General features: G+C 41.4%; 1 long non-coding RNA gene across 1 annotated transcript; it reads left to right on the plus strand.

The window, feature by feature from the left end:
• Positions 1-5164: 5164 nt before the first annotated feature.
• Positions 5165-13332, plus strand: LOC147573495 (uncharacterized). The gene is made up of 4 exons (XR_015244534.1): positions 5165-5310; positions 11742-11761; positions 12183-12250; positions 12988-13332. It is a non-coding gene; the product is annotated as an uncharacterized LOC147573495 (long non-coding RNA).
• Positions 13333-15838: the final 2506 nt, after the last annotated feature.

Consider the following 15838-nt stretch of genomic DNA (forward strand, 5'->3'; position numbering starts at 1 on the left):
ATGGAAAAGACAATCCTACTGATGGATAAAGGAAAGAAGGGAGGGAGGGAAGGAAGAAAGGAAGGAAGGAAACAAGGAAGGAAGATCAGAAGAAAGAAGGGAAGAGAGAAAGGAAAAGTAAGGGAAGGGAGAGAAGGAGATGTGGAAGGGAGAGAGGGAGGGAGATGGGCAAGAAGCAAGGGCAGGGGAGTGGGGAGGGGCTGATGGTGCCTGCAGAGCCTTAAGCGGGCCAGGCTGGAGGAAAGGCAGAGGGCTTTTCCTGAACAATTCCTTTTTCTTCATGCCTTCCCAGCTCCTCTAGGTTTCTGTGGGCATCAGTTTCCAGTGTTTAAACTTATTTTTATGACTATAAAAGTTAAATATGCTTATTATAAGTAAGAGAAAGCACAGAAAACTATAAAGAAGCTGAAAAGCCCTTCATGATTCCACTGATTGTGACCCAAAGTTTGAAAGCTAGGCCTTAAAGAACGTGCATGACCCTGGGCCTGCCTACCTCTGACCTCCTCTTTCTATGCCTTGTGCTCACTGCTCTCCTGCTCAACTTGCACAACTGCTGTCCTGCTCCCTGGAGTACTGTCCTGCCCTGCCCCATCAGTTCATGGTTGACTCTTCAAATCTTTTAGGTCTTAAGTCAAATGTTGAAGGCCCAACTCTTTCTCTGTCACCTAGTCACTTTCTAACATCACAGAATTTATTTTTTATAGTCTTTATAACTACCTGGATATACATTCTTTTCTCTTTTTTTTTTTTTTTATTTTTAGTAGGGTATTTGAAAATTTTAATTCCAATATAGTTATACAGTGTTATATTAGTTTCAGGTATACAATATAGTGATTCAATAATTTCATACATCACTTAGTGCTCATCATGACAAGTGCCTTCCTTAATCCTCATCATCTCCTTTCACTCACCCACCTCCCCAACCTGCTCCTGGTAACCAGCAGTTTGTTCTCTATAATTAAGGATCTCTTTCTTGATTTCTCTCTTTTTTTCCCCTTTGCTAGTTTGTTTCTTAAATTCCACATGAGTGAAATCATATGGTATTTGCCTGTCTCTGACTGACTTATTTCACTTAACATTATACTCTCTAGCTCCATCCATGTTGTTGCAAATGGCAAGATTTTATTCTTTTTTATGGCTAAATAATTTCCCATATATATATGGGAAATTATATATATATGTATATGTATATATATATACATATACATATATATATACACATATATATGGGAAATTATATATACAAATTATATATACATCTATACATCTCACATCTTCTTTATTCACCTGTTGATGGATGCTTGGGCTCATTTGATAATTTGGCTAGTGTAGATAATGCTGCTATAAACATCAGGGTGTGTATACCCCTTTGAATTGGTGTTTTTGTATTCTTTGGGTAAATACCCACTAGTGTGATTAATGGATCATAGGGTAGTTCTATTTTAAATTTTTTGAGGAACCTCCATCCTGTTTTCCACAGTGGCTGCACCAGTTTGCATTCCCACTAACGGTGCAAAAGGGTTCTTTTTTTTCCACATCCCAACACTTGTTTCTTTTTTTTTTTTTTTATTTTAGCCATTCTGACAGGTGTGAGGTGACATCTCATTGTAGTTTTGATTTGCATTTCTTTGAATGCAAATGATGAATTATGTTGAACATCTTTTCATGTGTCTGTTGGCCATGTGGGTGTCTTCTTTGGAAAAGTGTCTCTTCATGTCTTCTGCCCATTTTTAAATGGATTACTTGTTTTCTGGGTGTTGAGTTGTATAATTTCTTTGTAATTTTGGATATTAACCATTTATTGGATATATAATTTGCAAGTATCTTCCCAGATGTACATTCTTTATTGGTTCAGTTGTTTAATTGTGGTTTTCCCCACCTAAAATGAGAGCTCCATCAGAACAAGGACATTCATCACTGTGTTGTACCTGGCACATAATAGGTACTTAATATTTGTTGAATGACTGATCAATACTTTTTGCTTCACAAAGCTTTTACATATACATGAATTTGTATAATCTCAGTAAAATAAGGGAATGGATTATGAAATTCATTTTCTAAGTGAAGGAAAGGAGGCTTAGAGAGGTGGAGGAATCTGCTTGAAGTTACAGAATCAATTCCTAGTGGATGTGGACCTGGAACTCATATGTCATCATATCCAGTTCACTGTGGTCATTGTGCCTCCTTGATGCTATGCTTTAAGGTGAAGGTGAGGATTTTTTTCTATGTGCGTGTTAAGGAAAAACTGATGACTGGTTGGTCCTTTACATAAGGAGGCTTAGTCATCTTTTTGTGCAGTCTTGGACAGACTGCTTTTAACGAACTTGACATAAACAGCCCCATGAGCAGCAGGAGGGCTAGAGGAGGATGAAAATCTTGGACAGATGTCTGGTTGCTCATGGGGTGAGTCAACCCACAAGGTCAAGGCTGTCTTCAACTCACTGATCTTTGGGAAAGTCCTTGTCAGGGGATAATCAGTTCTTTCTAGCAAATTTCTGAATCCAGGCATGACGTAGCAGTGAGATTGTTCTTGCTTTAGTCCAGTGGTGCAGAACTTGTCAGTTGATTATCCAAAGAGCCCACTCCCCATTCTTTTTTACTCACCGGAGCTCACTTCCACTATTATAGATGGAAACATCCAGAGACTGCTTTCTAGATATCCTTTGCAACATGGGTATGTGACCTGATCTGGGCAATGACTTCCTAAGGGAAGTTTCCTGGGGAGAATTGATGCTCCTAGGAAAGAACTTAATCCAATCCAAGATAATAGAGGTGTAAGGGAGGAGAAATTCTCTGTGTGGTGATGTGATTCTTTGAAGATATTTTGGCTGTCTTTGCAACCATGAGGGGGAACATCATCATCTTGGTGAGGACAGCAGGATGAAAAGATGAAGAGAGCCTGGACCATTAAGGTCCTGACCTAGTTGAGCCACTGAACCAACTCTTGAACTTCTTCCAGATTTTTCGGAAAATGGGTGAATAAATGTCCTTTTTTGTTTCAGGCATTTGTAGTTGAGCGTTCCTTGCCAAACCTGAAATAGCCAAAAGTATCTTAAAAGACATTTCCAATTTTGTCTCAGAGTCCTGCATATTCTCTTTATGAGAGTCCTGCATACAAGTTGCTGTTATTAAAATGGAAACTGGGTTTTCCTAGGCCTTACTCAACTGTAGACTGGGAGAGGACCTACGAATGGTAATAACTATTAGTTTTTCACCATTTCTTGTCCCTACCAGCATGGGGCAGCACCTTCTGTAGTCACCCTCCCCCTTTTATCCACCACAAAGTCTCATCCAGCTATTTCTCATAGTCTACGGGGCTGTCTCAAGTGAGTTCAAGAGCCAGTCCCATGTTTTTCTGCTTCATCTCCTTTGTTGTATGCACTTCTTGTGAAGCCTCTTGATGGTATATCTTCTCATTGTTGTGCTTCCTTGTTGATATGAGAAGATCACTGAAGTGGGAGCAGAGAGATTTGCTTCCTATTTGGGCTCTGCCATTGACAAAATGACCTTGGATGAGCCTGTGCTTCCTGCTGGGCTCCAAATACTATCTGACCATGATGAGGTAGGTGGATGATATCATCTCTGAGGTAGTGTCTCAACAGTGAGATGTGGGGATTTTAAACTCCTGTTCTCAGAGCTTGGGTCTGCAGTGTGTGCCAGCTGGGAGCACAATCCCTGTGTCACCTCCCTGGCTGATACATGGGCGTAGGCTCTGCCCTCATCTGCTATGCCAAGGGTCAGAGCCACGGCCTGCCAGAAGCCCCCTGGAGGTGGGTATTTGCACTGAGGAGTTTTGCTTCTGCATGGGGGGGTGTCTGAGAGGTGGCGGGGAGGGAAGTGTGTGGGCAGGTGGCTCCTTATCTGCAGTGAAATCAAGAGTAAGGCCATCTGTCTTTGTTAGGAATGCATATGCTAGGAATTTTACCTTGTCAAAGTTTTATTCTAGTCCAGACCTACAGATGGAGCAGGCATTTACTGGAACTGAAGGGAGAGGACAGGGAAAGTAGCACATCAGGCAGAGGGAATAGCATGCACAGTGGCTCTGAGATGGGGGAGAGTGTGATGTTTGAGCACCTGAAAAAAGTGAGTGGAAATAGGCTGGAGGAGGCAGGAAGTAGCATGCACAGGGTCTGGCTGGCCATGGTGAGGATGCTGAACCTGCTTGTGAGACCTAACTCTGAAAGGCTTAGAGCAGAGGGAATATGACTAGACCTGTAGTTTGGCTGCCACAAGGAAAAAGGATAGAGCAGAGCCCAAGTGGATGTGTGGTTCTGAATAGGAGGTTAACACAGTCATTAGCTATAGGTGACAGTACAGAGACTAGACTGGTGGGGCAGGGATGGAGAGAGGTGGATGGGCTTGAAATATACATAGGAGGAAAAGCCATTTGGCACTGATTTGGCTACAGAGGGTGAGGGAAAAGGAGGTATCAGAAGTAACTCCTTGATTCTGGATTCTGTAGCTATGTGAAAGGTGGTGATCTTGGTAAGATGAGGAACTCTGGAGAGGTCAGGCCTATAAAGATGCTCAAGTTCAACATGATATAATGAGCTTGAAGTCCATTTGAGACATCTAAGTGGGGTTTTGTTAGTGGGTTTAGTGGATCAATCTAAGTTTGCAAGCTTTGCTGGCTATGGTGAGGCAATTGTACCTGATTTTAAGAGCAATGAGAAGACTTTAAAAGGGTTTGGGAAGATGGGGCCATGCTTTTGGCTTCATTGTGAGAATAGATTGGAAGAGAGCCAGAAAGAAAGTATGGGAACCTCTGGAGGTGAAGGTACATGGCAGTTGCAGCAGGGATGCTAATGGGACCACTGAGAAGAGAGAAGCAAGAGTGGGCCACTGGCTCCTATCTCTCCCATGAAATGTGGGCAGCTTTCCCCTCTCTAGACCTGGGCCTCCCCATTGGAAAGGAGCACTTTGGTTTGTATAGTCAGGCCACCTCAGGCTCTCGTACCCCAGTTTGGGATCACTGCATCTGCTTTCTTGGGAACAGATCAGTATTTCTATGGCAAGGGAGGCTGGAGAAGAGTCTCTGCAGGACCAAGAAGAGGCCCCTTTGCTCACTTGCATCTGGGAAAGAGGGTTGCAATTTGCATGAAAAAGGCAGGCAGCAGTACACAGATGGCAGCTCTGTAATTGCATTTCTGTGCCTCATAGCTCCTGGAGCACTGCATCTGGGACTGCTGGGTTCCTTCAAACTCAGTTCCAGGGAGACCAGGACTGAGAAGAACCGGCTTGCTGAAGGTCCCTCCTGCACCTATGTGGAAGGCCCGGGAGGTCAACTACTGCCCAGGGATGCAGCCTGGGGTAAGGGTTACCCAGGGTCCCACATTGATGGTTTCTGTCAGTGTCTGTCAGATGTTACTGGTCCGAGAAGAGATAAGCATAGAACTTAAGTTAACCTTCAGAAACATTATAAATTTGACATAGCAATTTTATTTCTGTTAAGTCTAATAATAAAAAAATGGGTTTGTACTTTGTAGGTTTTTGCATTGTTATTTCATTTTTATAGAAATTCATTTTTTTGTGTGTATTACAAAAGTATCAGTCTGCAACAGATTGGAAATAAAAATGAACCATGGTACTTCTGCCTATGTAGTGGGAGAAGCACTGGTCTAGGTGATCTTGGGCAACCACTTTCCTTTTCCAGATCTCAGTTTCTCCACATGTGGATAAATGGTGAGCATGTTTGGAGGTTTTGGGGAACTTTTGGCTCTGAATCTTATTTGTTTATTATTTCACTCAAGCACTATTTATTGGGCATCTACTTTGTGCCAGACACAGTAGGAAAAGTTTAGAATACAATGGTGAGAAATATCAGAAGTGGCCCCTGCACCTTTGCAGTTTACGGTGAGAGAATAAACAGGGATATATATCAGATTATATGACACATACAGGGACACATATGAAATTATAGTTATAGGAAGTGCAATTAAGGAAAAGATTGGATCAACAGTGGAACTTGTCCTGCCCAAGGGTCCAGGCAAGAATTCCTGAAGAAGTGTTATATAACCTGGAGTCAGAGAGATTTGTAGGAGATGATTAGGTAAGGTATTTGCCCCTCAGGATCTACTTTCTATCTTTGTCCATCCTGCTCTGTGCTCAGGTGGATGACCTCCAGGGATTGCCTCACCAGGCTCTTGCTTCCAGCAGGTTTGGGCCAGAGGAAGAGATGAGTGGGAAGAAGCAGAGTGAGGTCATGGTGTTTATTTCTCTGGCTCCCTCCCTGCCTGGGATGGCATTCCTCTACTTGTGGCTTCTGTGGCAACCACAAGACAGATCTCTGCAGAATGCATAATTAACTGCGGGCTCTAATTTCTATGCTGTGAAACCCACTCCCTCATTACACCAAGACCATGTTTTGCATGTGCTGCTCCCAGTCTGTGGCTGTGCAGTGGGGTACTAAAGCATTCCTGGGAGATACAGGACTTCTCTGCTGGCTGATTTTGTCTTGAGGGCTCCCTGATAATGTTTACAGAACTCCTTTAGTCTGCACAGTTTAAGATGCTCCTACCCATCCGTCTTTCCCTCTATTCTTCATTTGGGGTCAGATTTATATCATGTCTGATGGCTCTCCCAGCCTTTCTGGGTTCCCTACCTATTTTCTCTCATAAAAATTTTCCCTAATAAAATCTTTGCATGCTTAATCTCAACTTGGCATCTGCTTTCTGGACATCTTGCTTTTGTTGAGAGGCCCTTTGCCTGTAACCTCAAGCTCACTGGTTCCCAGGAGCTACTCTTTCTACTTTAGGCCCGGCTGTGATTCTCACTGTTGCTAGTCTCTGTGTGGTATTTCCCCTAGTCCTGCCTGCAACTTTTCAAAAACCCCACCATTAAACTCTATGAAGTTACTGCTATAGACTGAATGTTTGTTTCCCACCAAAATTCATATGTTGAAACCTAATCCTCAATGTGATGGTACCTGGAGAAGGAGCCTTTGGGGTGATTAGGTTATGATGGCAGAGTCCTCAAAAATGCAGTTTGTGCATTTTTTGTAAAAGAGACCCCAGAGAAATGATCCCTCACCCTTCTTGCCAAATAAGATAATAGAGAAAAGACAGCAGTCTATGAACAAGGAGACAGGGCCTGACTGGACACAGAATCTGCCAGTGCCTTGATCTTGGACTTTCCAGCCTCTAGAACTGTGAGAAATGCATTTATCTTACCTCTAGGACACCCAGTCTCTGGCTCTGTTATAGCAGCCTGAACTGACATAGACAGTTTACCCCTTTTGAACTTGTTTCCACCAAGAGTCCAACTCTGACTGATACCGTACTCTAGGCACAGAGGATAGTATAGTCTGTGCATTGGCCTGATGTGTGAGGGACAGGTTGGTGGAGGAGGACCAGGGGAGAGAAATACAAAATGACTTGAGTTTGTATCTGAAAAGCATCATAAAAAAATTTTTTTGAAGAATTTTAGGCAGAGGTAATAATATCACACTTGCACATTATAAAGATGATATGGTTGTATTGTGAAGAATAGATTTGGGGTGGGTGTGGAGTGGATGTAGGGAGACTAGTTAGAAGGCTATTGGTATAGTCCAGGTGAGAAATGGCAGCAGCTTGGACCAGGAAGGTGACAGTGATAGTGGAGATTAGGAGGTGGATTGGATACTGGGGTTTAGGAAAAGGGAGATGAAAAGAATGACTCCTCAACTTTGGCTTATATCCTTGAATGGAGGATGTAGGTGCTGTTTAATGAGATGCTGTACACTGAAAGACAATTAACTTTCTGAGTGGGGAGATCATGAGTTTGATCTTGGACATGCTGAATTTTGAGGTGCCATTGAGATTGCCAAGTAGGGAGATAAGTAAGCAACTGAGCCCAGGTCTAAGCAATCAACAGAGGAGACGACTAGGGTGGAGATAGACATTTTGGTGCCATTTGTACATATAGAGGCATGAATGAGATTTCTTGGGGCAAGAGAAGAAAATTAGAGAAAACAAGGTTTTAGGATCTTTATGACCTTAGACGTGGCAATGGATTCTTATATATGATATCAAGAACATGAGCAACAGAAGAAAAAGTAGATAAAATGGAATTCATCAAAATTAAAACTTGTGTATCAAAAGGCATTATCAAAGTAAAAAGACAACCTACAAGATGGGAGAAAATTTTTGGTAACCATATATTTGATAAAGGTTAAATATCCAGAAGATATAAAGAACTCCTACAATTCAACAACAACAAAAAAGAACAACTGAGTTTCAAAAAAGGGCAAAGGACTTCAATAGACATTTCTCTAAAGAAGAAATACAAATGGACAATAAGCACACGAAAAGGTGTTCAACATCATTAGTCATTATGGAAATGCAGATCAAAACCACAATGAGATTCTACTTCATACCTATTGGTATAGCTATAATGAAAAACACGGAACATAGGTGTTGGTGAGGATGTGGAGAAGTTGGAACTCTTGTGCATTGCTAGTGGGAATATAAAATGGTGCAGCCCCTGTGGAAAACAGTATGGCAGTTCCTCAAAAAGCTAAACATAAACTTAGTGTATGACACAATTCCGCTCTTAGATAAACTATACGCTTGGGGCACCTGGGTGGCTCAGTCGGTTAAGGGTTTGACTTTGGCTCAGCTCATGATCTTGTGGTTCATGGGTTGGAGCCACGCATTGGGCTCTGTGCTGACAGCTCAGAACCAGCTCAGAAACAGTCTCCAGCCTGCTTTGGATTCTGTGTTTCCCTCTCTCTCTGTCCCTCCCATACTCATGCTCTATCTCTCTGTCTCTCAAAAATAAATAAACGTTAAAAAATTTAAAAAAATAAAAAAAAAAAGATAAGCTGTATGCTCAAAGGAATTGAAAGTAGGGACTCCAACAGATATTTGTATGCCAAAGTTCATTGCAGCACTATTTACAATAGCTGAAAGGTGAAAACAACTCAAGTATCCATCAAGAGATTGAGTGGATAAACCAAATGTGGCATACATATACAATGGATATTTTTCAGTTATAAAAAGGAAAGATGTTCCAATACATGTTACAACATGAATGAACCTTGAAAACATTATGCTAAGTGAAATAAGGCAGACACAAAAGGACAAATTTTGTATAATTCCACTTATCTGAGGTGAAATAGGCAATTTCATAGAGACAGAAAAGAGAGAAGTTACCAGAGGCTGGAGGGAGGAGGAAATGGGGAGGTGTTGTTTAATGGTTACAGAGTTCCTGTTTGGAGTGATGAAAAGGCTTTGGAAATAGATTGTGGTGATGGTTGTAAAACAATGTGAATGTAATTAATGCTATTGAATCATATACTAAAAAATGTAAAATTTTGTTTCATGGATTTTATATGTCTTAATAAATTTGTTTTTTTTTAATTTTACTTATTTATTTTGAGAGAGAGAGAATCCCAAGTAGGCTCTGCACTGTCAGCACAGAGCCTAACATGGGGCTCAAACCCACAAACTGTGAGATCACAACCTAAGCCGAAATCAAGAGTCAGACACTTAATCAATTGAGCCACCCAGATGCCCCTAAATTTGTGTTTTAAGAAAGATTTTAGGACTGGGTCTTGAGGAATTCCATCATTTAATGGTCCACTAGAGAACAGTAGGTTTACCAGCATACTGAGCATGAGACATCAAGTTGAGAGAAGGAAGTCTGGGGAGCAAGGTGTCATGGGAGTCTGTGAAGAGGGTCCTCTAAGTGTATGGGAGGGGGCAAAAGGTCAAATGCTGCTGCTGTGAAAGGTAATGTGAAAACCACAGATTCATTGGTTCAGCAAGATGGGGGTCTTTGGTAATCTTGGTGAGACTTCTTTGGTGGAGTACCAGATAGGATGTCATATTTTAGTGGATTGAGTCAGTGGGTCGTGAGGAAGTGGTAATACTGAGTAGAACCACATTCCCACTCCTCTCTCCCTGTGTTGGGGCTTAAAGTGGGTCCCTTGGCTGATTTCAATCCCAAAGGAAGTGAATGTCCGACTTCCATTCTTGCTTTCTGGGTCTCTGGGCTCCTTCTGGGCTGGGGCCAACCTTCCTTTCAGATTTCATGGCCACTACCAATTCTAGTCCAGTGTACTTTGCCTGAAAACTGGCAACATGCCTCCTAGTGCTTTATTTTTGAGAATCATCAGGGCACACTCATTTTACAACAGAGGATGGTTGAGAAACAAAATGAAGAGTGAATAGGAATCTGCAAAAGGTAGCAGAAAGGGATCTGGAATGAGATTTAGCTTTGTTTTGGCAACGAGCTCTGTATGGCCCAGGCCAGGGCACCAAGAAGGGAGAAGGTTAAGTAGGAGAGCCTGCTCTTCATGGTGCTGACCCACATTGCCCACTGGAGGCTGAAGCAGGCTTTTGTCTCTTGGATACTGGGAAGCATGTGATCCTCACACTTTGTGCCTCTCTGCTGCCTTTTGCAGTTCTGTTTTTATTGGCCTTAGGTCTAACTGGATGATTTTTATACTGAACATCTCTTTTTTTCTGTGCCAAACATCCAGTCCTCTTCTGATAATCACACTTTGACTTTTATTTTGGGAACTACATTTTCCTCACCCTCAGTTCATGTAGTTGGGGTGAATATGTCTCCTAGGATAATTAAGTGATAAAAATGTGATTTGTTGGGTCAGTAAAAGTCAACCTTGGATATTTGTGGAAACTATTGGCAAAGGGGAGCTCCTTTTCCTTCGGGATTATTATATTGGGAGAACTTTCTAGAGCCATCCCTTGAAAGGAATACAAAAGCTGATATAGGAGGAAAGCTAAATTCAGAGAAAAAGAGATAATGAGATGGAGAAAGTACTGAGCCCCTGGATGCAGCTCTGCCTGAAAACAACATGCCCCTGAACTTTTCAGTTATATGAGACGATTGGTACTGTTTGTTTGTTTGGTTTTTTTTTTTTTGACTACACCATTTTGAGTTGTATTTTTGTCATTTGAAACAATGAGAATTCTAATACTTCCAGTAAGAGCATTTCTAGTTCTGTTGTTTTAGGAATTTACAGGTCCTTCACACCAGAAACATTGCATTTAATATCTGCTGATACAGGGGTTAGAAAGCAGCTATTCCTCTAATGCCTTCTCAGAAATGGAAGATGGGATTTAAAAAACAGCTATTGGGGCGCCTGGGTGGTGCAGTCGGTTAAGCGTCCGGCTTCAGCCAGGTCACGATCTCGCGGTCCGTGGGTTCGAGCCCCGCGTCAGGCTCTGGGCGGATGGCTCAGAGCCTGGAGCCTGTTTCCGATTCTGTGTCTCCCTCTCTCTCTGCCCCCCCCCCCCCCGTTCATGCTCTGTCTCTCTCTGTCCCAAAAACAAATAAAAACGTTGAAAAAAAAATTTTTTAAAAACAGCTATTGATGTATAATTTATATACCATAAAAGTAACCCATTTTAAGTGTACAATTCAAAGATTTTTAGCACATTTAGAGTTGTAAAATCTACTATTAGAACATTTCCATTAAACCAAAAATATTTCTTGTGTTCATTTGCAATCAATCCCTGTCTCAGCCCTAGGCAACCATTAATCTACTATTTATCTATAGATCTGCTTTTTCTGGGCATTTAATATAAATTGAATAACACAGTATGTGGTCTTTTGTCTGTGGCTTCTTTCACTTAACTTAATGTTTTTGAGTTTCATCCATGTTGTAGTATTTCACAAGTTATTTACATGGATTGCTTTCATTTTTTGGTTGTTATGAATAAAGCTTCTAAGTACATTTAGATACAGGTCTTTGTGTAACCATATGTTTTCATTTCTTTTATGTAAATACTTAGAAGGAGAATTTCTGAGCTGTATGGTAAGTTTTATATTTAACTTTTTAAGAAACTGCCAAACTATTTTCCAAAGTGGCTGCACCAACATTACATGAGGATTCTATTTTCTCCACATTCTCCCCAACACTTGTTACCTTCTGTCTTTTTGATTGTAGACATTCTAGTGGGTGTGATGTGCTATCTCACTATAGTTCCAATTTGCATTTTTCTAATGACTAATGATATTGAGTAGTTTGTCAGGTGCTTATTAGTTATTGTACACTTTCTCTGGTGAAATTTATATTCAAATCTTTTGCCCATTTAAAAATTTGTATTGTTTTATTAAGTAGCAAGTATTCTTTCTATATTCTGGATTTCAGTCTTTCAGGCAGATATATGATTTGTAAATATTTGGGAGATGGGATTTTACATCTAGAAGCTAATGGTTCCTACCTATTTCTTCAGGCCCAGTGTGGACCTTGGCATATCCTGGAGACTGTTACAATCTGCCTTCAAACCCTCTTACTTCACAGGTATATATCCTACTTCCAAACTGTCTTACCCTCTACCCCAGAACTAGGTCCTTACTTTAGTTTTCTTGTCTGCAAGCAACATAAACCAAATATAGATGAACTAAATGAAAGGTAATTTGTTGGTAGGAATTCTGGACCTGTTGGCCAAGCCATGCATAAGCCACATGTCTAACCCCTAGCTATGCCAGGAGAGAGGGGGAAAGATCTGGCCTCCCTCACTGGAGGGTAGGACCCTTGATTTACTCTTTCACCAAGACTCCTCATAATGGAGGAGAGATCATTTCCATATAGGAAATCAGGGCACTGTTAAAATGGGGCAAATAGATGCTGCACAGCCAAAAATTAAGTGTTCACTCTGTAGGATCTTCATTAGGAATGTCACGACCTACTAGCAATAACTCCAATTTGGCCATGCCTTGTAAAGAGTGATGGCTCTTTGTAGGATTAAGGTGAGGCATCATTTTCTGGAACACATGTCTCTGGTGCCGGAGATTCTGGAAATAATATACATTTGTGTAATTTGAAGAAAATTCAATAAATAGGACTGATGAGCAGAGATTAGTGGGGAGAAAATTTCCACTGAATATAAGAATAGGATTTCTGATAGGGTTTTCCAGTGATGGAATGGGCTTCCCTAGAGGCAGCAATGTCTCCAATAGAAGTGTGTGTAAGCCAAGGCTGGATAAAGATATGTCTTCCTATGGTTAACTTTATGTTTCAACTTGTCTGGGCCACAGGGTCCCCAGATATTTGGTTAAACATCATCCTGGGTGTGTCTGTGAAGGTGTTTCTGGAGCAGATTAACAGTTGGACTCGTAGACTGCTTAAAACAGATTTCCCTCCTCTATGTGGGTGGGTCTCATCCAATCTGTTGGAGGTATAAATAGAACAAAGGTGCAGATAAGAGAATTCTCTCTCTCTACTTGACTGAGGTGGCACATGTGTCTTCTCTTGCCTTCAGACTCAGACTTGGACCGTATCTCATACCATCTGCCCTCCTGGTTCTCAGGCCTCCTGCTTGCTGACTAAATATTTTGGGACATTTCAGCCTCCATAACCATGTGAGCTGATTCTTTATAATAAATAAATAAATAGATACATAAATAAATAAATAAATAATTATCCCATTGATTCTGTTTCTCTGGAGAACCCTAATGCAATGTCACAGGCAAAATGGCAAGATGAACTCAGAAGTCTTGTCTATCCCAAGAATCTCTCATGCTACCCTGTAGAAGCTCTGAAGAAGTTCCACTTGGTGGCTACTGTGTGGGTTTAGAAAGCTTAGTTCTGGATCTTCTACCAGCTGTGGGCCCTTAGCCACAGTGAGTCTTAGTTTCTTCTTCTATAAAGAAGGATAATAATAGACCAATGGTTCCCATATTTGGCTGCACAATGAATCATCTAGGGGTCTTAAAAAATACTGATTCTCATCCCCAGACATTCTGATTTAATTGGCATGAAGTATGAGTTTGTAAAGCTCCCCAGGTGATTCTGGCATGCAGTAAAGTTTGGGAATCACTGTAATAGAGTTTGGCTGTGGGGATTATATGTGACAACTCATGCAAAGCAGCTAGCATGGCATGGCAGCTCCAGCAAAGGCAGCTGTTAGGAATAAAGAGATGAAGTCATGTTTGACCTAAAGATTCCCAAAGGGAGTGATCAACAGTTTTCCTTGCCCTGACTTTTTACATTGCGCTATGCTGCTTTTCTTCTGCTTCTCAATCAGGCCATTGGCCTGAGCATTTCCAAGGAAGAAGGCGGGGTTATCTTTTAGAGAGGACTTGGGAGGGTGAGTGGGAGGGACAGATTTCTCTCTGTCTCTTCACTCCCAAATATGTTTTCCAGACAGTGCCAGCTTTATTTACAAAGGAACTATAGCTGTATGTGTGTGTGTCCTAAATGTCCCCTGCAGCCCCCTGTCCCTGGAGAGCAGCTCAGCTCTGCTGGGCTCCATAAACAACAGTATCTGGAAGCCCAGAACCCTCTGTCCAATTTCTGTGTGTGTCCTTATGTCCTTCCTGCTTTCATGCCTGGATCCCCAGGGCTGCCTCTGCTTCACATAACAGCTGGATACAAAATGAAACTTTCCATCAACTTTTAGGATAAACTCATCTCCACCAGGCACTTTATGAATTTAATATATTCTACTGAAGATTTGAAGATCACAAGGTAGGGACACATCATGGAACCTATTACAAAGATTCTTCCATTGACCAAATCCACTCAGGCTTCCCTTAACTCTTTCCTCAACCAGGCCTGAATTTTGGATTTCTATAGTCATCTCTGCATTGTCCAATTTTAGCAAGAGCCCTGCTAAGTCAGTTTAACCAGAAACCCACCTCCCCCACCATCCTTAATGTCTGATCACCCTCCAAATATGGTTCCTCACCCCCACCATCCCTGATCAGGTGTGATCACCTTGCTCTGTCTTCAGCAAGTACCCTGTTAGGTGGGGTTAAGGCCAAACACTTGGTTCTTAGACCTGTTTTGAAAGTATAAGCTGTGTTATAGTTTTATTATTAATCTAGCCTCATGTTCTGTTCTTTACTTAATTGGGTTTCCTTAAGCTCTGTGCATGGTTAATTATTAGCTTTGCCCTTTTCACTCTACCTCTTGTTTGCACATTGATTATAAGAATGTGATGGAAAACAGAAGGTGACATTTGTCTTAAAAAGATCCCAGGTGCCAGATGGTGTCTCACTGTCCAGAAGAATGCATATCTTCAAATGGTTTCAAGACTTCCCACTAAATTTTCAAGAATCCCATAAACCCTGACCAATCATGTATAAACTGCCCCTAGGATGAACAAGGCAAGGTAAATTTAGGAACAATCCTCTGTCTTCTTGTTGGCTGCCCTTTTGAAAATAAAGCTTTCTTTGCTTCAAAACCTGTGTGCCAGCCACTGGCTTACTTCACATCAGGTTCATGGGCAAGTTTGACTTTGGTAACAGGTTTAACCAGAATCCCCCCAACCCCTGATGTTTCCTTTTTCTGTCCACTGACTTCCACCTGCTCCTTGGATATAAATTCCCATTGCCCATGCTGAAATCAGAGTTGAGACCAACCTCTCTTTACTGCTGCAAACTCCCACCTCAGTGGTCTCTACACCTAACATGATAGTCCATCCCCACCTTGAATGAAGTCTTCCTTACTGTGCTTTAACAGATGTCATTGAATAATTTTTTCTTTACCACTTAGAATGAATTCTTTTTTCCTTTGACACCTGCCACTTTCCTTGGTCTCACAGGAAACTTCTCTCCCTTTTCTCAGCCACAAAATCCTCACCTCAACAAAACAAATTTCTCTCTTGGTCTTCTACAAAAATGTATGGGGAAATACACACTCTTCTATGTTCCTGGTGCTAGTATGGATTGGTAAAATATCTTTGGGGATAATTTTGCAATATTTATTTAAATTTAAAATGGACTCACCCTTTGACCCAAGAATTACATCGCTAAGAATTTTCCTCCGTATATACTTGCACGCATATGAAATGAAAACTGGACAAGATTATTCAAAAGATTAAAAACCACCCAAATGTTCAGTAGCATGTACATCTTTAAATAAACTATGGTACTTCCATGTAAT

The sequence above is a fragment of the Puma concolor genome, chromosome E2 (genome assembly GCF_028749965.1).
Source record: "Puma concolor isolate L17-30 chromosome E2, mPumCon1.1.hap2, whole genome shotgun sequence".
In the NCBI taxonomy this organism is placed as follows: Eukaryota; Metazoa; Chordata; class Mammalia; order Carnivora; family Felidae; genus Puma; species Puma concolor.